This window comes from Puma concolor, chromosome A1 (genome assembly GCF_028749965.1).
Source record: "Puma concolor isolate L17-30 chromosome A1, mPumCon1.1.hap2, whole genome shotgun sequence".
NCBI classification, from domain to species: domain Eukaryota; kingdom Metazoa; phylum Chordata; class Mammalia; order Carnivora; family Felidae; genus Puma; species Puma concolor.
In genome coordinates this window covers 56039918-56063995 of record NC_141667.1, presented here as the reverse complement: position 1 = coordinate 56063995, position 24078 = coordinate 56039918, and the positions used below count along the sequence as shown (strand labels likewise).

At 32.7% G+C, this 24078-nt stretch overlaps 1 long non-coding RNA gene and 1 pseudogene across 1 annotated transcript in view; one reads left to right on the top strand and one right to left on the bottom strand.

The window, feature by feature from the left end:
• Positions 1-24078, bottom strand: part of LOC147584172 (uncharacterized) — a 437695-nt gene that overhangs the window by 350878 nt on the left and 62739 nt on the right. The window lies entirely within an intron of this gene.
• Positions 7821-8574, top strand: LOC112860509 (small ribosomal subunit protein eS6 pseudogene; annotated as a pseudogene).

Here is a 24078-nt window from a genome sequence, read left to right as displayed (position 1 = left end):
TCAAGGTAATCATTTCCAGTTGGCCAAAAATAGCACAGTAACTCTTATCGATTATTTAAAACCTTATTTTTCCCACCATCTTTACTATTTGAATTTTCTTATGGGAGACCTATCCCTACATGCCAAAAAGAATAGAAATTAGCATGTCCTCTTTCCCTTAAGTATTCTTCCTCTCAAAAAAGGGTCTATTCATTACTGTCACCTTCTTCTTCCAGAAATACAGGTCCTGTCAAAGATTTGAAGGGGGTTTTAAAGTCTCTGCATTTTATATGCTTTAGGAGAAACTATAGATGATTGTATTCCAGATTAATATTGCTCAGTTTGTTATTTCTTGATCTATATTAGGGTGTTCAGGACAAAACAAGCAAAGACCTTTGCTTTGGTGAAATCATATTTAGAATATAGTTTTTATTTAATGACATTCTACAAAAAATGTTTATAAAATTGAGCCCATCCATGTTATTATAATGCTTAAAAGTTCAGGCAACAGACGATATTGTGAAATTTTAGCTCATACTGGCTGTGTAATTTGGGCCAAGTAACGATTTTGTTCATTTGTTTGTTTCTGCATCTGTTATCTAAAATAATGTGTGTGAGGAGGGTGATGTTAGCATTCACCTCATTAGGATTAGTGTGATCATTAAATGAGAGAATAAATACTTAGTACAGTTTTTGGCTCAGTGATAGTGACAGGAACTCCAGTGAGGACAAAGATGGAAATTGTCTTCATTCAAGGGACAACAAGGCTTATGTTCAGCCCAGAAAAGAGATGACTTAGGGGACAAGTGATCTAGCATTTATATGGAATGAGGGGCTGAATAAAGTCACAAAGAGCAGCTGCATGTTGGCTCTCCCTAAGTAAAACTATCAAATAATTACCGCTGTCTAAAATTGGATGTCATGCCTCAGATTTGGAGACTTGTTTGTTGATGGACCATCAAAAGCACAGGATCAATGAGAAATCATCATCAGTGTTTTCAACTGAGTTTACATAATAGATTTGACTGTAAGATACCTACAATCTTTATATTCTAATGTTGTGTTTCTTACACCATAAGTGAGGATTAGTTTGGGATTGTTTAGCTCTAATGAGTCAGCTTAAAAAGAAGAAAAAGGAAAAAAATGATTTGAGGGACAATTGGTTATTTGGTCAAGACAGAATTTAAAAGTCAAAATTTAAAGGTTATATTTAATAGCAATTATAGCTTTTTAAAAAAAATAGTAATTGAAATCTATAATTTTAATTTGGAGAAAATTAAAAAGGAGTAGATGGGCACTAAATTTTCAGCCTTAAATATATGACATAGCTTTGACATAGCTTTGAATTACCATGAAAATCTTATGTGATTGGTATTTTCCAAATGGTAAAATTGAATCTCAGAAAATGTATCTGTCCAAGGATGACAAGAAGCTGAGACACAGACCCAGATCTCTGCCAGAATTTATGTTTTGTAGCATTATTGTATATGCACACACATGAAAACACACACAAACATTTATTTGTTATATATAATAACTGTATTTGTTATATATAATAACTAATATATATATAATATATATATATAATTTGTTATATATATAACTTATTTGTTATATATAATAAATAATTTATTTGTTATATATAATATATAATAATAATATATATATAATAAAGAATATATAAATTATTATCTTCATATGTGATAATAACATACCATTTACATTATATATACAGTGTAATGAAGCATGAAATAGCATCTACTCAGTCTCTTAAATCTACCCTTCTGTTAAAAGTTAACATGATAAACTATAATTGGTGTTTGCAAACAGGAAAGACTACTGTTATTGAATGATCTAACCAGTGACTTTCTAGATGACATTGAATTCTTTCACTATTGCTGATGATTCAAAACATGACTTAATTTTTTTAAGGAAAAAGTTTGGCTTTTTTTATCTCCAAGAGTGGTAGAAATTTTGATAACTGCATCCAATTTATTGAGAAAATATAACTGAAGACATCACATCTTGGAAAGGGACTTGAAAAAATTATTTTCAAAATAAAACAATTTCCTTTAACTCTAAGCATATTGATACTTTCCATATGAAGAAAATACATAAATGCATAAATTCAATTTTATTTTCTATCTCCTCTTTTACTTCCTCCTTGCCAAAACAAACATATTTTTTAAATCTCTCTCAAATGGATTTATAGAAAAAAGTGAGGTACAGAGTTAATAAATAAACCTATTAAAATAGGCTTGTGACTGACAACTAGGGTTAGGAGAACAACTTCTATATAGTATTTCACTGTCAACTAGAAGAGGAAAAATAGCAGCGAATTCATCCTTGAAAATGTATATCCAAAGCCAAATTAAAACAGGATACACTTAGAAAACATAGTAAGTTCAGTATTTCTACAGATATCTAATTAATTCTAGGAGATTAATGATATTTGGATGCAAAGTATGTAAAGAGTAAAACCATTTCTGTATCTATAGGGTGATATTTCCCAGAAAACCCAACCCTACTAGAAACAAAACTTGATTACTAGGCATTTAGAAACTACCATAATTTTCATCAATTATGGGTTTTGGTCAATTATTTGGGTTCGTTTGTCTTTATCTTCCATGATATAAATGGATGACCTATACCAATCTACAGATAGAAAGATGAGGTATGCATCTTAATATAAGTATACATACTAATATAAGGTATATATATACACGTACACACGTATACACACATCTTCACTATATACATTATCTACCCTCATATGTATATAATTGTATGTGTGCATGTATGTACATATATATGTATGATTGAACAGCCAATTTGAGATATACTAAAAATCATAAATCATTGAACAGCCAATTTGAGATATATTAAAAATCATGAGAGAGAAACTAAAAAGTTTATAAACTTTATAGTTCTTGGCTTGAGGATTTAATTTGAAGATGATCTTAGTTTGGCAATATTTTTATAATTGTTAATGAAAAGCCTGCCAATTCACTAAAGAATGAAAAGTAGTTTTATCATGTATAGCCCTAACCTAAACATATATTATCATTTTGTTCATTTGTGATTCTCTAAAGGACAAATTAAATTTTCATCAAATGTATTCATAAAGGTTAATTTTTTGAACAACCTCCATATAAATTGCTCTACTGTAAATTTCCTACTCATTCTCACATTGAATAGAACATAATATTAAATCCTGTTTATTAATTTATCAGTTCAGTATGATCATATGCAGATAGAAATTTCCCTTAACATATATGTTAAAACAACTAACTGGTTATATAAGCACAGAGAAAAAAACCTCTTACTTAATTTTTTGTTTATTTGTTTAATGCTGTTCAAGTCTTGTTTCTGAGGTGAAACTAATTATTTTTTTATGTTAAACAGTGTCTTCTCAATTTCCTTTATCCCTAAACTTCCCTCACCATTTCTTCCTCATTGCCCTCAGGGTATGAATAATAAAGAGAATGAGGACAAATTTTTGGCATTTAAGAGAGCACTTAAGTAAATTTTGTTAATGTATTATGGAGATAATATTCAATGAAAATTAAGATTTTCAATTTTATTTTATTTATTTATTATTTTTTATTTATTCTCAAATTAGTTAACATACAGTGTAGTCTTGGCTTCAGGAGTAGAATCCAGTGATTCGTCACTTACATATAACACCCAGTGCTCATCCCAACAAGTGCCTTCCTTAATGCCCATCACCCATTTGCCCCACGCCCATCAATTTTAAGAGGCAATCACTTAAGATAAGTTTTGTTTTGTTTTACTCAATCCAAAAGTTTACCTTTAGGTATAGAGAGCAGTTTGAAGTCTCAAAGAAAAACATTTATAGCAGGAGTCAGTGACCTCTTTTCTATAAAGGACTGAATAGTAAATATTTTAGGCTTTGTAGGTTATATGATCTTTGTCTCAACTACTCAACTCTGCTCTACAGCAGCCATAGACAATAAATAAATGAGTGAGTTTGCCTGTTTCAGGAAAAGTTATTTATGGACACTGAATTTTGAAATCCATGGACTTTCTGGGTGTCATGAAATATTCTTTTTATTTTATTTTCTGAGCATTTAAAAATGCAAAAATCATTCTTAACTTGAGGACCATACAAAAACAGTCAGTGGCTGCACGTAGCCCATGCACCATGGTTTGCTGACCCTTGGTTTACACTGTAAATCATGATGAAAAAAGGATGTCATAAAAACTTTATCATCCCCAGACTAATGAGAATTCTGGACTCTAGTAATCTATACCTCTCTAGGAAAGTTATCTTATAATGACATGGAAATAGATTTTGCTCTCTAAAAGTGTTGACTTGATCAGTGAAAACACTTATGATCAAATACACTATTTCAAGTTGAAGGTACTGATGCTGGAGTGAATTATTGCCCCTAAAATATGCACTGTGTAATCCATGAAATCAGTGAATGTTACCATTTATGGAAAAAAAAAAAAGACTTTACGGATGAGATTGATCAAGGATTTTGAGATAGGAGACTATCCTTAAATACTGTCATATTGTGTTTATGTGAGAGATGCAGAGGGAGATTTGACAACAGAAAAGCAAAAGACAACATGACCACGGAGACAGAGATTGGAGTGATGTGGTCAAGGCAAGGAATGTTGGAAGCTACCAGAAGATAGAAGAGGAAAGAAACAGATTCTCGTGTAGAGCTTCTGAAGGGAGCCCTGTCCAAACCTTGATTTCAGAGTAGTGAAACCGAGTTCTGGTTTCTGGTCTCAAGAATTTTAAGAGAATAAATATTTGCTGTTTTAAGCCATGAAGTATGTGGTATTTTGTTACATAAATTACAGGAAACTAATACAGTTTCCTAAGAAACAGCACTAAGAATCTACAACCTTATTGGAGGTAGTGGTACTCTGTTCATTTTTATACCTTTATTTTGTTTTCTATCATTAAGCATTAGAGATGGAAAGGGATGTATAGGTGACTTATTATCCAAGGTTGGGATCTATATTAAAAAGCCATGCCCCTTTTGTTATAAAATTTTTGGTTATAAAATACAACCCTATGGAACGATTTATTGTAAATTTGGGCAGCTAGTTAATTAGAAAAATAAATTTTATTCTAACCTTAATTGTGCTTTCCTGTAATTTCCATTGACTGGTCCTAGTTGTGCTCTCTCAAGCTTTAACCTTTTTCATTAAATCACAATACTTTAACATATTTGACAAAAAAAAATCATGTCAATCCCTAGACCCCTCCCTACCCCACCCCAGAGTATCTTACCCTAACCTAGAAATATTCTCAAAGCAAATTTATTTTGTCCCATTTATTATCTTGTATGTAACAGTAATTTCTGTAAACCTCATCATCTGAATTCCAGAAAAATGGTAGGAAACTATCAAATTGATAAGAATAGTTCATTTCTTGTGAGATTATTACATGCTAGGCAGTGTACTAATGGCATTATCTCCAATTTGCTATCCCTATTTTACAAAGGAGGAAACAGAGTTTAGGAGAATTTAAGTCATTTTACCCAATAGTAAGGGGTTGAAATGAAGATCTAAATTCATATTTTAAAAGACCAAAATGTATGTCCTTAATCACTATGCTGTATGGCAACCAATGGTTTCTTATGCCCTCACGACTGTTCCTAGTATTTAACTTGAGGTTACAGTGGAGGGATTTGACAGGAAGGACCTTATCAAGAGGAATGCTACACATCTTCAGTGCACAGAATTCACTTTAACTTTTTTTTAAAAAAAAATTTTTTTTCAACGTTTATTTATTTTTGGGACAGAGAGAGACAGAGCATGAACGGGGGAGGGGCAGAGAGAGAGGGAGACACAGAATGTGAAACAGGCTCCAGGCTCTGAGCCATCAGCCCAGAGCCTGATGCGGGGCTCGAACTCACGGACCGCGAGATCGTGACCTGGCTGAAGTCGGACGCTTAACCGACTGCGCCACCCAGGCGCCCCGCATTAAAATTTTTTTAATGTTTATTTATTTTTGAAGGACAGAGAGACAGAGGATGAGTGGGGGAGGAGCAGAAAGAGAGAGGCACAGAATCTGAAGCAGGCTCCAGGTTCTGAGCTGTCAGCACAGAGCCCGATGCGGGGCTTGAACCATGAGCTGTGAGATCATGACCCAGGATGAAGTCAGACGCTTAACTGACTGAGCCACCCAGGCACCCCAAAATTTCCATTTTTAAACAGAAATACTTGTTAAATCAGGGCCCCTATTTTGTGTTTATGAAAATTCTTTCCTGAAACAATGTGTAATAATAATGTGTCTATTAATTATCTAAGTGCCTAAATTCACAGAGTAGATTAACTATAATCCTTGATCCACAACATCTTCTCATTATTAATGACTTAGCTACTTTTAATAATGTAGTACATACCTGTGAACACACTCTGTAGTACAAAATCATGTTTGCCATTTTCTTCTTTTCCTCTTATTATAGCTTGTCACATTTATACATATTGTTTGTCTTCTTTGTATTTCAATTATATTATATTTATATTTCAATTTTTGTTGCACTTCAGTTGTTGAACTTATATAAAGGACATCATGCTACATCTACTTGTTTGGGAGTCTTTCATTTAATATGATATTGCTAAGGTTCACCTATTGTTGATATGGCTTATTTAATTTCTCTGCTGGAAATAATCCATTGTGTAAATATTACAGTATATTCATTTACAATGGGAAACACTGGTCTTGTAAACATTGAAAAAAATATTCACATTTTTTGCTGTTATTTTTTAGGGTACCCGATGAGCCAAAGCTGTTGACTTTAACATAGTTACATTTTTCTTTTGTTTAAGAACTTTCTCCCTGGGGCGCCTGGGTGGCTCAGTCAGTTGAGCATCTGACTTCAGCTCAGGTCATGATCTCGCGGTCCGTGAATTCGAGCCCCGCATTGGACTCTGTGCTGAAAGCTCAGAGCCTGGAGCCTGTTTCAGATTCTACGTCTCCCTCTCTCTCTGACCCTCCCCCGTTCATGCTCTGCCTCTCTCTGTCTCAAAAAATAAATAAACGTTAAAAAAAAAAAAAAAGAACTTTCTCCCTGGTATCCAAGTTCTAAACAATACTTATCGATATTGTTTACTGAGTTTGAATTTTTCTTTTAGATTTAACACCCTTGATAAATAGTGAGCTAAATTATTATATGAAATAAGAATTGGATTTTATCTTTTTCCTTGTAGATAATCATTTTCCTACCTCCATTGAATGGTGTCTCCTTTTTTACCAATGGGAGTGTCATCTTTGTGAGATGTCTAAGTTCTAATTTGGCAGGAATCTTTTTGGGATCTTTATTCTATTTCTTTGGTCTCTTGGTTCAACTCTATGGCAATAATATACTTTCTTAATTACTATAGCTTCATAACAAGGCATTATATCATTTAGGAAAACTGCCTTTTTATAACAAAAGTAATTTTGTAGAAATTATTAGTCTTCACCAATGTCCTCTTGTCCTCTCCTTCTGTGCAAACATTTTATTTCATAGCTTTTCACCATTTAGGAAGACTCGTGACAAATTCTAGCTAATGAAATTTTATTTGAAATCATGTGTATCGCTTCCAGACAGAGGCAACAAAATGCCCATTCTCCAATCTCTCTTTTCCTTTCTCACAATGTCCAATTAACTCTGTGTTTCAAACAGACAATGTGATGGAGGCCCAGACATCCCAGATCACATTTCTCTATGGACATAAAAGGTGAATGAAGATATGTTTTGTGTAAATAAGATATTTATGTTTTGGAGTGGTTTATCACTGTAGTGATGCATTCAAATCCATCGACAGTCATTTAACTATGTATAAAGACCTTTTTTTTGTGGCGCCTTGGAGGCTGTAAGCTGTTTCAACATGAAGCTGAACACCTCTTTCCCAGCTACTTGCTGCCAGAAACTCATTGAAGTGGTTGATGAATGCAAACTTCATACCTTTTATGAGAAACGAATGGCCACAGAAGTTGCTGCTGATGCTCTAGGTGAAGAATGGAAGGGTTGCATGGTCTGAATCAGTGGTGGCAATGACAAACAAGGCTTCCCCATGAAGCAGGGTGTCTTGACCTATGGCCATGTCCATTTGCTGATGCGTAAAGGGCATTCCTGCTACAGACCAAGGAGGACTGGTGACAAAAAGCACAACTCTGTTGGGGTTGCCTAGCTTTCTCAACTTGGTCATTGTAGAAAAAAAAGGGGAGAAAGATATTCCAGAACTCACTGATACTACTGTGCCTTATGGACTGGGACCCAAAAGAGCTAGCAGAATCTGCAAATTTTTTAAACTCTCTAAGAAAGATGATGTCCACCTGTATGCTGTGAGAAAGCCCCTAAACAAAGAAGGTAAGAAACCTAGAACCAAAGCACCCAAGATTCAGCATCCTGTATTCCATGTGTCCTCCAACATAGACGTTGGCGTGTTGCTTTGAAGAAACAGCGTACTAAGAAAAATAAAGAAGAGGCTGCATGACATGCTAAACTTTTGGCCAAGAAAATGACAGAAGCCAAAGAAAAATACCAGGAACAGATTGCCAAGAGACAGAGGCTGTCTTCTCTGAGACTTTCTACCTCTAAGTCTGAGTCCAGCCAAAATTGAGATTTTTCTAAGAGTAACAAATAAGATCAAACATCAAACAAAACAAAACAAAACTATGTATAAAGAAAAAAAATGTTTTGGTTAATAACCTTACACACTGACACTAACATGAGTTAGCATACAAGGTTTCTTTCTATCTGTGGAATTTATTCATAAACTGAAAGTTTAAAATTATCCTCCCTACCTAGTAGCTCCAAGTTCAGAGACATTTTTATTTGAGAAATAAGATTGTAAGAGAACATGAGACAGCAGATGGGGAAATTGGGAATCTGATGCTTTCCACCTAAAATATCAATACCCTTGCCTGGCAAGAGTTTTACCTTCTAAAAATATGAAGTTGAATGTTTTAAGAAATATGGGCTTTATTCCTAAGTTAGAATCCCAAAAATTAAGAAAAAGAGGACAAGAAGAACATTTTCAGTAATGGAAGATTAAAATGTGTCACAAAGAAAAGACTATAGATTAGTATTTTATAAGGTTTTGCCCGGCATAGAGGTTAAGCTGTCTGTTTTGCCTTTCTCTGCCTCTACTAAGTGATTATTAAACTATGGATGAGATTTAACTAGGAGAGAAGGTTTATGATTTGAAGGTCTGGAAAAGGTAGGAGTCAAACTTTGAGCTGCATCATAGAATAAAAAAATACATGATTGACATGGTTTAAATGAATATCTTAGCAACTAAATGGATATACTATAGGTATTTATCAAGTATTTTGGTTCTTTAGATTTAATTCTTATAGACTTCTGAATAGCTATGATACTGTCATTATTGACAAAATTTACTTCTGTGATAAAGCTACAGTAATTTCACAATAAAGAAACCTTTTATTGTTTTCAAATGTTTTCACTGAGTTGAAACTTTTCTGCACTTCAGAATTTGTACTATAAAAATCCTATTGCCATAATACTTGCCTGCAGCTAGATACTTAAGTTACTACACTAAAGATTGATTTAAATTGAGTGTAATTATCTGCCTAGAATCTTTAAAAAAATCCCTCTTCTTTAACCATTAATTTTCACAACCATGATTATCCACAATAAGTTTAGTTGGTGGTCTTTAATTAGTGTCTATTAAAATCTATATGGTGGTTAATTTAATCTGATTAAAAAAGAATCACATGCATAATCACTAACATAGTGAGTAATTTTGTGAATTTGAAATGGGGTCTCTTAACTTTTACAGCTGGAAGATGTGCTTGATTCGCCCACATTAAAATGTTGCTAAAGTTCTTATATTCGCCCATTAGCTTAGCACTTTAAGAAATGTAAATGAGATTCCACTTTCACCTATCAAGTTGAAAAAAGTTGGGAAAGTTTGAAAATACACAGCATTAGCAAGAATACGAAAAAGTCAGGCACTTTCTCCATATGTACTGTGGCAAGTGTTAATTGGGACAATTTTTTGAGAGTGACTTAATAATATATTTCAAAAATTTAAATGATCAAATCATTGACCAGTAATTTCATTTCCAGGAATTAATCCAACCAATTTTTTTCTTCAAATGTACAAAAGTATGTATAAGATGATTCATGTTTGGAAGTCGGAATAATAAGTGTCCTTAAAGGCACTATGGAATTGGGACAAACCCATATAATGGAGTGTTATGTTACTCTTCAGTTATTCAACAGAAAGCCAGAACACCTGTGTGTGTTGCAATATAGAATCTCTACAAAAATTAAATAAGCACTGTGCATACTCTGCTTTGATGCATATATTTTAGAGAGGTGTTTTTGTGCATACACCCACATATTTATGTTTGCATGTGAAGATAGTTTTTGAAATATACACAAATAATTTTTAGCAATGGTTGCCATTATTGATGTGGATTTGGAATCTGGGTAAGGAGAACTTACTCATTACACCATTAGACTTTTTTTTCTTTCTTTCTTTCTTTCTTTCTTTCTTTCTTTCTTTCTTTCTGCCATATACATGTATTAATTTTCATTTAAAAATCATGCAAATTAAGCAAAGGTAGAGCGTGTTAGCATGTTTAGTCTTTTCAACATACAGCACTAAAACATAACAGTGAATATAAAGACTGTTGTGTATCCTTCTGGGTGCTTGCAAAGATCCTCTCCCCCCTGTCATACCCATTCCATCTAGTTTTCAAAGACTTAGCAGTGACCTCAATTCCAGAATGAATATCTGAACAAAGTCTGGTAAAAACAGAGTTCTGACTCTCTATAGAAAGCTATTTTTATGTATATAATTTCTTAAGTTATTCTAGGCAAGGCATCAACTTTTATTCTTCAGCAATTAGATAAATATGTTGACCCTAAAGCTATTCACATCTTCCCAACTCTTTTCAGGTTATCTGATCATCTACCATTGATCTATATCAACACGATTTATTTCTTCTTATTTTGCAAAAGAATATGAAAGGCTTTTGCCAAACAATATTACGGTCAGGAACTGATGCTGTGAGACTGGAAGCCTGCCCCTTGTTGTAAAATAAGATTGTATCATTAAATAGGGCTCTCAGGTATTTGCCAACCTGGGTAATGATGTCTCTCTGGGATACCTGCCCTTTTGGCAGCCTCCCATCCAGGCACGAGTCAGCAATCACAATTAGTGTGAAGAGGAATAAGAGTGCCAAGTCTGCAGAATGCAAAGGAAATGCAGCAAAGTCTGAAATGCAACTCGGTGAGCAGTCACAATCCTCAAGGTAAAAATTGCTCCTTTCTTAAATGGGAATAAAGCAATGACGGATTGACTGCCAAACTGTATTCTCTGTGTAGGTATGCCTGATCGTGCTGTCAGCCTTTCAACCATTTCCGAGTGTTTCCAATATGATTCTTTCCTCCCAAATAGTCTCAGACGCCTTTCCCCAGGTACTCGTGGCAGAGAGGAGTGACACAGAGTTAAGGACTCCTGTTGAGGACAGCCAGAATGAGGTTTATCCTTTACTGAAGAGCTTGGGAAAAGACTGAATAAATAGAGAGCAGAGAATAAAATGGTTACAGCTGTTTGAGTAAATTCGTACAATGGATTTATCAGGTCAGAGATAGCTTTAAGATCCTAAAGTACACTTGGGAGGTAGGGTGGAGAAATTTCAAATCAATATGTGTCTTCCTTTAATTATGCTTTCATGCTGGCCAGTCACCTTGAGGCTATATCTCTCAGGATATAGCACTCTCAAACTCCTAAGTATTTGTTTGTGCTGTGTATTTTTGACTGTGTCTCTTACAGTTGCATTCCCATAGCAGCTGGCAGATTGTCTTGAATATGATAGGTATGCAGCAAGGGTTGGTTGCACAGGGTTAGTCTTATTTGTTGATATATTATTGATAATCTTATTTACCTTAAATTATAGCTTGAACATATCTAGAGCTGTGATTTCTACCTAGGAATTAGCTGACCCACATAATTATTTGGAAATAACTTTTGAAGAGCTGCTATACTGCAAAAACAGATACACAATTGTACTGTCTGCCTTGCCTTTTTCTGTTTTCCTTTAGTGACAATATAGATTGTATAGAATCACCTAGCAGCCACAGTTGCACTAACAATTAATTGTAATTTTACAGTTAGATTTTCTCTTCATCCCTTCTAAATAAAATACATAGAATGCTGCTACTCCAAGTCACACATGCTTTTAAGTTCTGTTAAATTAATCCCCAGATGAATGTACATATCTTTTGTTTCTTAAAACATAAGGGCCATTACTGAAGCTCTTTAAATTTACAGACACCAAAACCATCAATGAAAAAAATCTTGTCAAAATGGGCTTACAGGTGGACATTCTGCTTACTCTCTCATGCATTTAATTGAATTTTGTGCAATTTCATGTGCATTATAATAGACTTCTTTTACACCATCAGGAAACAAGTTTTAAAACATGTGCTGTGCATTAAACATCACATAAATATTCAGCAAGGGAAAGAAAAACAGTTCTGAAGAAGTATAGTGATTTTACACTCTCTGGTTTCTAATAAATTTTTACAGCAATCCTAAACTGCATTAGCAAGTGCTGGTTTATTGTCAGGCTTCTGCACAACATCCCTCAATGACATGTCAAATCTTTACCACAACAGTGGAACTCCTAAAGCTGTCCTCATTGGCAAGAATCTTGTCAGATTAAATTGCCAGCTCTTGTCAAGTAAAGATATATGATCCGATCGTATTCTCCTGATGATGACATGAGTTGTCCTTTCACTGCGGCTGGATTGTAAATTCCCAGGACATCCCAATGACCACAGATTTTGAGAATAAAAAGAATTTATTGACCTTTCAAAGTGACAGTTCTCCCCTGAATAGAATGCCCCATCTCTTAACAACAGTACTCTTATTTCTATGTTGTTATTGTATATCATTTATCAACACATTTATTAGAGAACTTAGGATCTTACATATGCTTTACTTCCTGTCTCTCTACACTTTTTTGTCATTTCCCAAATTAAATGTCATGAATGTATACCTGTCAAGATATTATTTTCTATTTCAGGTATTTGGGATTTTATACAGAGAGAGCAGATTCTCTTTGGTACTTTGGCTTTTTGTTTAAAAGATAAAACAAAACAAAACATTGTCAGAAGGCTGCAATGACAATCCATGGACAAGAATGGCATGCATTGTGCCAAATTTTAAACACCAGAAATAAAATCAACTGTTTTCTTTCTATGAATTATGTCACTGCTGACTTCAGAAACTACACATGTCATGAGGCAGGATGATATATCGTATGCCTTTATATTTAAATTCAGGGTATCACAGATCTTTTGAAAAAATTAAATTGAGTACTTATCACAATTACAAAGAATGGCTTGGTTCTTTGAAGAATACAGGATTCCAGCTGGGGGATTTTATACACCTCAGCGTATGTCCCAAAAGTAGTTAGATTTCAGAAGTTGAAACTCTTTCTGTGAGATAGCAGCAATCATTAATCTCGATATTTATAAGATATCTACAATTACACTTCAAATGGTAATTTGAGTAGGCAGGAAAACATTGCTCTATGAAGATAGTATGAGGTCATATGAAAAGGCACATATTTTCTCTGTTAAAATTGTTATCCACCTCAAATATTTCATTAAACAGTGCATTCTTCTCAAATCATGATAAACATAACCTGAACCTTTAATTAAATTTCAACATTAGGCTGACTGCTAGTGATATTTCCTTCTGAATCAATCTAGGAGTATTTTGCATCACTATTATCTCATATTATCAAATAACACAAGTTTTCATTTTAAGCACACATTTTAAATATATTTCTATATAAACTTCTTCCACAAAAAAGAAAAAAAAACATCTCACATGCATAAAAAATGAGTCCAAAAGAAGATTCAAAAACACTTGTTGAAACTTAGATTTAACCATAAATTGGGGCTTAGTGTCATTCTATCCCATAACAGTGTTTGGTCATTATTCAAATATCCATAATTTGCCTACAAAAATGTCATTCATGTCTTTAAATCACCACAGCCTTCCTTTACTTATGGAAATTGACTTTATCCTGAATTAAATTACATTAATCTTTCATTTTGGACTAGAATTATGTATTTTTTAAAATCTACCTTGATCTTAATTGAGCTGATCAAACCACAAAAACAAAATAGCATGTATATCTGCTTCATAGCTACATAAATGTAAATCTGACCTTTTAAAAACAATGCCTCTTAAATATCTTAAAAATAATTATTTTTAAATGAGAAAAAAAGGAAGAATTTATTTCCCAGACTCCTACAAATCCAGATCACAAAATCAATACAATTTTATTATGAGCATGAGATATAGGTGACTCATTTTCTGTTTTAAATATCCTTTAATGTTGGATTATAAGATATGTTAAATATTGTATAATAATATTATAGTTCATAAAATAACTTGAAATAGTTAAAACTCAATGTTAATTAAGTATAAATCAGCATGAATTTATAATAAATATCAAAATAGTATCAAATAGCCCATTTTATATCTTTCAGTATAATGTTAATACAATTCTGAGTAAACAACAGAGGTAAATTTCCTCTATTATATTTCATCTAGTAGGAATGTGAATTATTATATTTCTATTCTGAAAACTTTAATACTAAAAAATATTGAAGGCAATAAGCTAAGTGAAATGTCACACAGAGAAAGACAAATACTGTGAGGTATCACTTATATTTGAAATCTAAGAAAAATAAAAACTGAACTCATAGATACAGACAATAAATTGTTGGTTACCAGAGGAGGGTGTTGGGCAATGGGCAACACGGGCAAAGAGGTCAAAAGGCACAAATTTCTAGTTTTAAGATGAATAAGTCATAGAGATCTAATGTACAGCATAGTGACCACGGTACAACACTGTATTGCATATTCTAATGTTGCTGAGAGAGTAGATCTTAAAATTCTCATCCCAAGGAAAAAAATTATAACTGTGTGGTGACTGATGTTAACTAGACTTATTGTGGTGATCATTTCACAATATATAAAAATATCAAATCATCTAAACTAAAATGAATACAATGCACATCTAAAACTAATACAATGTTATATGTCAATAACATATCAATTTAAAAAGTATATTTTTAAAGTTGCATCACTATTGAATACATACATGCACACATGCATACATAAATATATACATAAAGTGGACACATTTTTGGGCTTATAACGTAAAAGCAGATGAATATACCTTAAAAACTAACCAGAATCTCCTTAATAAAAATAGTGTCCAGTTAACTTCTAAAATAGAAGAAATATATATTTACTTCTGATAAGAACATAATTTGGGGGATTTTCCTCCAATATATTTTACCTATCCAAATGATAGCTATTTAGCTGAAATAAAACTTATGTTTAGGGGCGCCTGGGTGGCTCAGTTGATAAAGCATCCAACTTCAGCTCAGGTCATGATCTCACAGTCCATGAGTTCGAGCCCTGCTGACAGCTCAGAGCCTGGAGCCTGTTTCAGATTCTGTGTTTCCTTCTCTCTATGCCCCTCCCCTGCTCATGCTCTGCTCTGACTCAAAAATAAATAAAAACATTTAAAATTTTTTTTAAAAAACTTTATGTTTATTTTCTCTGCTGATACCATGTTGTTTCTCATTTGTATTTTTAACAAATCTGCTTCAATTGAGCAAGAGAACAAGATGTAGCTAAATTCTTGGTTTCTTTATGAATCTGACATTCTATTTAAACATTTGTTGTTAAAGATTTAAGGAAGTTGTTACTCTTTACACTGCTAAAAAAGGGACTTTTTGAGAAAATCTAAACTACCTACATTAATCTCACCCAAAAGAGAGTAAAGTGATATATCAGAAAACCAAAGCAACAACAGATTAATGTTGCTGTATTAAAATCCTATTTACATAAAATTAACATAAACATGAGTTAGTATGCCATATGCTAGAGCATCTGTTCTTCACTGTATTAATAACAAGACTGTCCCCTATAGGGATCTTAAAATTAATACATATTTAAGTTGTATTTATATACATATTTGAAATTTTGACAATATGATATATATGAAATGTCGCCAATTGCAAACAGCATAATTTATACTGAAATGATATAGTCATCACCTGTATTATGACCACAGCTTATGATAGGTGGCTTTTGAGACACTTCACATTTTTCCTTGAAAGACCATTTAATTAATTTTAAGTTAAGTAAAATCTTTATCCCACATAATTACTCCTATTACCCCTAACTTCGATTCCATCTTTGTTGGAGGTCCAGAACAATTAGCCAATGAGAAATAACTCATCATATTGGAAGATTCTTTAAGATAACATACTTCATTTTCTGATGCTGACTTTGTTTTGTTTTGTTCTCCCAAAACCAAAGTTCATTTGAGAGTTCTTTCTTCCAGCTTCCAGAATAACTAAATAAAACAATTTTCTTATACAAAATTTTGTAGAAGTATTACAGATACAAGTAGAAATGCTGTGCTTTGTAAATTTTATGAAATTTGATATAGGTTGATTCCTTTTTACTTTTATTTTTTATTAAAGTGCATTCATTTATTTTGAAAGAGAGAGAGAGAGAGAGAATAAGCAGGGGAGGGGTGGAGAGAGAGGAGAGAGAATCCCAAGCAGCCTCTGCTCTGTCAGCACAGACCCCAACTCAGGGCTCTATCCCACGAACCTCATCGCAACCTCAGCCAAAATCGAGGTGGATGCTTAACCCACTGGGCCACCCAGGTTCCCCTGCTTTTTTTATTTTCAAATTTAATGACAATGCAATGTAAAGTTCTGAATTGTATTTTTGCATGTTTGCTCACATAATTTTTTTTTTGCAAGGAAAATCGTATAATTACTTTCAAAATGATAAATATCCTTATACTTGCTAAGTTATAATTCAAGATCAATGTGGATAAGATACATAAATAATAAGTCCTGGATGCACTGAAATAAAGCTACAGATCATTTATTCTTCAACTTTTATATGACCTATTTTCATGTATAATTACACAAAAGATAGTAAATAGATTAAAATAAAATTAAGTATTTTGATTCCTAACAAAAGAATAAATTATTTTCTTCAGGTATGTTAGCAAATTATAAGCACTGTGTGTTTATATGTGTATATGCATACATGTATACATATATATATATATATATATTTACACATGTATATATGTATGTATACTGTATGTGTATAGATAGATACAGATATGATTCTGGTGCTACAGCCACTTATTGTCTTCCTAAAGTTAATAACTGAGGAATCAGAATTCAGAATCTCTGAAATCTCTTCATACTTTTTTTCTTTTTCTTTTTTCTTTCTTTCTTTTTTTTGAGAGAGAGCACGAGAAAGTGTGAATCGGTGGAAGAGGCAGAGGGAGAAGAAGAGAGAGAATTTCAAGCAGGCTCCACACCCAGTTCAGATCCTGACACATTGGTCTGGATGTCAGGACACAGAGATCTTGACCTGAGCCAATATTAAGAGTGGAAAGATTAACCAACTGAACCATCCAGGTGTCCCTCTTCAGATTCTTTTTATTATAACCATTTAACATCTGGGATCCGTGGTCTCTGTCCCCTGAAAAACTGCATACATGGTCGAATTCAACCCTTCTAATATTTCTAGGAAACTACAGATACTTTGAAGTTCATTTTTGGAAGCCAGATGAAGAGTGATTCAAATAAAAATCATATGCCCGAAGTCTCACCCTTCAAGGACTCAACAAGCATTGGTCCCCAATTTTTTATTCTCTGTAAATACTGAGTAGCCATTCAATAACATAATGTATAAAACATAGAGATTAGTATTTCAAAGTACTGTGTTCTATATATCTTAATGATGATTGTAAAATTTTGTTTTATCTCTTAATTTAACTAATTATAATCTTTGCACTTAATTTTGTGTTTCATACTACAGATTTTTGAGTTGAATTTTCAGGTTGTTTTCCAAACCCTTGCTACTTAAAGTGTTGTGCACACATCAACACTATCAACAGTATTTAGTTGGAATCTCAGACTCCAACCCAGACCTGCTCAATCTGTATCCACATTTTAACAAGATGCCCGTTAGATAGGAGTCACATTAAACATTAAGAAGCACCAGATTAAGAGACGCTTCAGAATGAAAAATATTAGAATTTTTAAGTAAGTATTCTTTGGAGTATTTAGCTTTATACATAGATTTACATTCACTTTATTAATATAATATTTCCCTTTACCTTTCTCAATTCCAATTACATCTATTTAGTCATATTTCCATGTTACCTTTTTTTGAGTCCTTTGTATATCTGCTCTCTTGTCCCAGAGAATATCGATAAATTTTGACTAAAGTAAATATCAATATTAGTGATGATCATAATTGTGCTTATTTTCCTTTGTAGACAGATGGTCATTTTGACAGGAAAAGATAATCAACTGTAACTCAAGTATTCAAAGGAAAAAAAAAGCAACTAAGTTTGGAAAAATAGCACTTAGTGACTTTTTCCTCCTGTCTGAAAACTGCTTGATAATATAAGCTAAAACATATTGCGAAATATTGGTCCACTAAAAATTAAGAATTCTAGGCTATAATTGTATATAGTAGTTAATCCAGGAAATACTAGAAAAGCATTTCTAGTTTTCTAACAATACTAGGGAAAAGAATTTGGGCTCATTGTTTTCTGTATTCATAACTTTGGGTAGTCAATGCTTTAGGTTCTTGCCACAAAATTAACCCCTGTCTAGAAGAATTTTATACATGGCATAAATAAAATACAAAATATATGGTATATTATATGTGGTATAAATAAAATAAAAGTACATGGTATGTCTATAAAATTTATTTCTAAAATTAGCATCGTTATCTATGGAAAGGAATATTCATCTACAAATTCAGATATTAGAGAATACAGTGACCCCTCTACAGTATTTTTCAAAATAAAAAAAGTAGAAGTAATTATGTGGGCTCAATACTAATACAACTAACAACTACACATAATGTTTTTTTTTTAATTATAGTAAATGAGAAGTTTGTGTGGAAATCCGCATCTTTTCAAATTATATGTTCTATGCTATGTTTTATAAGGAATCAAGTCAAAACATGTTTCCCATATTTAAATTTGTTTTACTTTATTGTATAACTGAAGGAGTATACTACAAAAGATTTTTAAAAATCACAGGAATACCCTAATGAAATAAAGCTTCATAGTTTAAAAAAAAAAAAAAAAAAAAAGCTTTATAACATTCTCAGTTCAAGCCAGAATATTATATCATTGAAATTTTGAAGGTAATTGAACAAATTGTTCCTGCTTGGTTTCCCATCCTTGGGGTAAATTCAGGCCTATCCATCCTAGAAATGAGAAGAAAGAAAAAAAAATATGTTACCTATATTATACCCAGGGTGAATTTGAAAATGACCAATGGCATTCCTAAAATATTGCAAACTTTTTCTAATTTTAATGAAGATTCTCCTTTATCTTAGCAATGAGGGGCTATAATCTGGTTAAATCTCTGAAAAATTTCCATAAAAGGCAAGACTACCTCAAAGTCCAGCTGATACTGAGATTCTATATTTAATAGTATCTTCAGAGGTAAACAGAATTAAAGGATATTTCTATAATACATGTAGACATGTTGAAATTGTTTTGTTTTCATTTATTTGAGGTATTTATTTTCTTTTTAAAATTGCCTGAGGTACATTAGAGAAATCTGGAATTGTTTCGTCAAAAAATAATACCCAAACAAAACAAGATACCATCTGGACTCTCATATTAATCTGACCATCTGCAGCTTTGACCTCTTTCTGTAAATAAATCTAAGGGAATCCCCATCATTTTTGATGAGTAAATAAATGTCCTAGTGACAGCAACTCAGACACAGTTTTTTAAATTAATTCATTCAATTAAAATTTATTGAACATCCAACTATATACATTGGAGAGTCACAATTTCCTACTCGGTCCCTCTATTTCTACCATTCCAAGGATCCAGGTTTCTGACAATTGGGGAGATGCCAAGTCTAAGGGATTCTCAGTAATTCTGAAGTAGGAGTAACTACAGGAGGGGATTCAGTGGAACAGGAAGAAGCTGAGACAAACAGATAGAGGTGATAGGTCTTGAGAAACATATTTCCCAGGGAGATCCTGGCTGCTATTAACACATTGTTTACTGAAGTCCTCACTCTAAGGAATATCAGTCATGTATAGCTACTTCTCAAGGATAATCTAGCTTCCAAGAGAAATGAGACCTTAAATGATGGCACAACTAGTTTCCATAATTATGCACTCATTGAATTCATTAAGTAACCAATTTAAACCTGCTACTCATGCCCTTCTTCCAAAGAGCCTCTACCATTGAATAGTATACGATGAACTCCTCACTCAAAGAGATTATTAGGTAGATATAATTGTGCCTATTTGCCCTTCTGTGGTAAGGCCTGAAATGAATGACACTTGCACCAATTTCTATACTCTTCTAACAACATTATAATTTCTATTGGAATTAAAAATTAGCAGCAATTTAACTTCTAAACTGCTGCACTGATATCACAGTTTCACTCAACAAGTCTCATTGAATTCAACAGCATAAAAGAAGAATCTTAAGCCAATATTTATCTTGAGAATTCTACCCCTGTCCTAGCAATCAGAGAAACTAGAGTCTCATGTACAGGTTTTCCAGTTTCCCTGGCAACCACCCCCTCCAAATCCCTTTTCCCATCCATTAACTATGGTGTTCTTACTCTCCAGTGGATATCTTTCCTCCCTTTTCATGCTATTTCTTACCAGATTAACTGACATTGGTGTTACATTCATTCTTCACGTGGGACCTCTATTAACCCAGATTTCTCTTTAATTCATTCTTGTTTCCCTAGGCCTATCATGTGTTTATTTTTATTGTGTCCTTGGATTAATGGTAACTCTTTCGATGATCACAATCCTCTCAATTGAGCTGCACTGTCTAATATGAAGTGTGAAGAAAGCACATAAAATTGTCCTTACAGGCCTCAATAATCTATGTTGGTATTTTTGAAATTAGATTCACCTAATAAAATGGATATTACCTGGTCCCACTTCCATGTTGGGGAGTCAGTAGAAAAGGACTAGACCATAGAAATCTGAATTTGGCAATTCTGAGGAGAGTTGAAAGGTCCTATCCAGGAAACTGCTGTGTATATGATAAATGAATAACAATTCTAAGTGTAGGCATAGGTGAGAATTTTATAAGCCAAAGGTAATTTTCCCCAACTGGGCTTGATAAAGCACTAGAATTTGAAAATATGTTAATAGTGTGATATGGAAAAAGTTGCATAAAAAAATTCATTTGGACTTAGACCACAGTAAGTAGAAGTATTTTACTAGAGTACTATGTGAAGAATTTAATATAGTAGTTTGAACTGTGATTTTTCAAGAAGCACAAGTATACATTTACTTGCCAAATATATGTCATGCATATATATACTTTTTTCAAAGTTTCTAATGATTACTCATGTCTTTTTAAGCACTGTGAAATAGTGGAATGGAAAAATAAAGAAAAACTGATAGCTGATCATAAGCTGAACTTTTCAGAAGGCTGTTTGACAAGCTAATGTTAAAGCTTATAATATATGCCAAGCATTCTAGGTAGTATGATTATTATCACTATAATTATTATTATTACAATTCATTGTGCAAATGCTGTGGCAGACACCTTAAGTAGAAATAAATGTTATAGGAAATATGCCATAGATGATTTTTATATTATCTCCCTCCTATCCTGGCTTAATAGACAGTTATATGTTTGACTTGTTGTAGCTTATAGACTTTATCTCTGATTATTCTGTTTATCAAAAAGAATTAAAAATACCCAATGAAAGTTATGTCATTTCATATTGACAAACTTATGTTAAAATAACAAAGTTTTCCATGTTCAGGGAAATATACTTGGGAGATTTAGTATATTTACAATGGCAACATATTGGGGAAATAATTTCTAAAGGACTCATCCCCAAATAGTGTGTATTGTAAAAACTTAAATCCATGTTCATTGATACACATGACCCTTGCAAACTAGATGAAATATATGAAGTTTTTCTAAAAAGATGTAAAACTAGCTATTCTGCTAGGATATACACATTTATATAATATCTGTATTAATTGTTGTCCACACATGTTTATGTTATCCATGTATCCTAGATTGAGAAGTACTTTTATATCTGTCATGGATTTGTAGCAATTGTGGCCATCTGGTAAATATTTAATAGAAGCATTAAGCATATTTTTGAAATGTGCTAACTTCTTATACAGTGTTATATTTTAACATTTTAATAATTATATTTGTTTTCATGGCATGTGGCTTTCCTGTTCACATTGGTAATAATGCCCCTAACCTTTCACCACTAAAAAGTGTTAAATTAAAGTTTCCAATTTATGTGCCACTGACCCTTTATTTTAATGTGATCTTGGTCTAATTATTGTAAACAGGATTTAACAAACCATATGCTCACTCATCTGTTCTTTATTGTATTAATGTGTCCCCTATAAAGGACTCTAAAATGAATGTATAGTAGCCATGTGTAGCATGGCTGATAGCTAATGGGTATTCCTGACTTATTTTTGAGATAAAAATAATAAAGTACAAATCAATAATAAAGTGATAAATTAAAAATAATAAATTATAATGTAATAAAGTATCATTTAGGATAAAAAACAAAAGTTATGACGTATTAAGAATAGTCTAGTAATTTAGTTATGTTTAGAAAAACTGTGAATCTACTCAAAATCAGTGTGTGGACATATCCATACTTCTGTATATACTCTTGAATAGGTTTTTGACTTGACTGTAATCTACTAATTTGTGAAACAGCAAAGTAAAACACAAAAATTTTAACTTGATTCTTTCTGGAGCCGGCTTCAACTTAAATTTCCAAAAACTTGACTTTCAGACTTCAGAATAACTCTAGACTCAATGCACTGTTCTATGATTAATTGGTTCTTGACTTACTCTAATCATATTACTAATGTACCAGGTGGCCCGGATATATTTTCATATTTAGGTTTTACGTATTCTACTTTTTTTTTGTATTCTGATCTTTTTTTATTTCTATTAAAACCACAAGTACTTTATTTCCATGGCTCTTCCTTGAACTGAAAGCCTTGCTTCTTAAATAATATTTGATGTACATCTGTGAATCAGACAATGGGTCTCATTAATAGATAACAGTAAAAAACAAAATAAAACAAATAAAAATCTATCTGGACATCAGAAAGTTTCCTTACTAATAATAGCTGCAGACATTGCCTCAGAACCTTACATGGATTGAAATAATTATCTTAAATGGGAACTTGAATTCAGAGGGTAATGTAAACTATAACATTTCTTGACTTTTTAACTCTGCATTTCTTTTCATTCTTCAGTCTTGGGTTATTAACCTTATCATGATAGCAGGTGGCCAACATAAGAGAATGCACAAATTCTTCATTGTCCAACATCCTAATATACTGCCTACTACAGTGGATTACACTACCTATGATGTACTGTATCATCTTATGACTTGTAATAACCTAATGATATGAAACAGGCAAGGACAGAAATACAAAACTTCATATGCTTAACCTATGTCTGAACACCTTTGTTTCTTTTCAAAAATAGCTGAATGAAAAATTTAAATAGATCCCAGGATAAACAGGCCATTAATTTCATTGTACTCAGAATATTATTTTAATGTACCATCATTTTCTTTGATGTGCATATTCACATGTTACAGCACACATATGGAGAACAATTTCAAGGTATTTAAAATAGGCACACTGGAAAGCCAGTTGTTAAAAGATACACCAATGAACATACCCAAGATCAACTTACTCTAACTTGACCTGAGGCACATAACAATGTTCTAGAGAGAGCATAAGCACATAAATTATCAGTATTCCCATTAGACAGAGGGATATCTGAAATCATGATACATGCTGGGCAATGTTGTCCATGTTGAAATTTTTGCTCCATCATTTTATATCAGGGTAATAAAGAGAATAATATATAGTGACAATATATAATCAAGTTTTCCCATTAGATTTTTACTTTGTGATAGATAATATATTTAGTTGTCATCCTCAAAACCCATTCTCAGCTTTCTTCTCACTTGAATTCTTCCATTACTA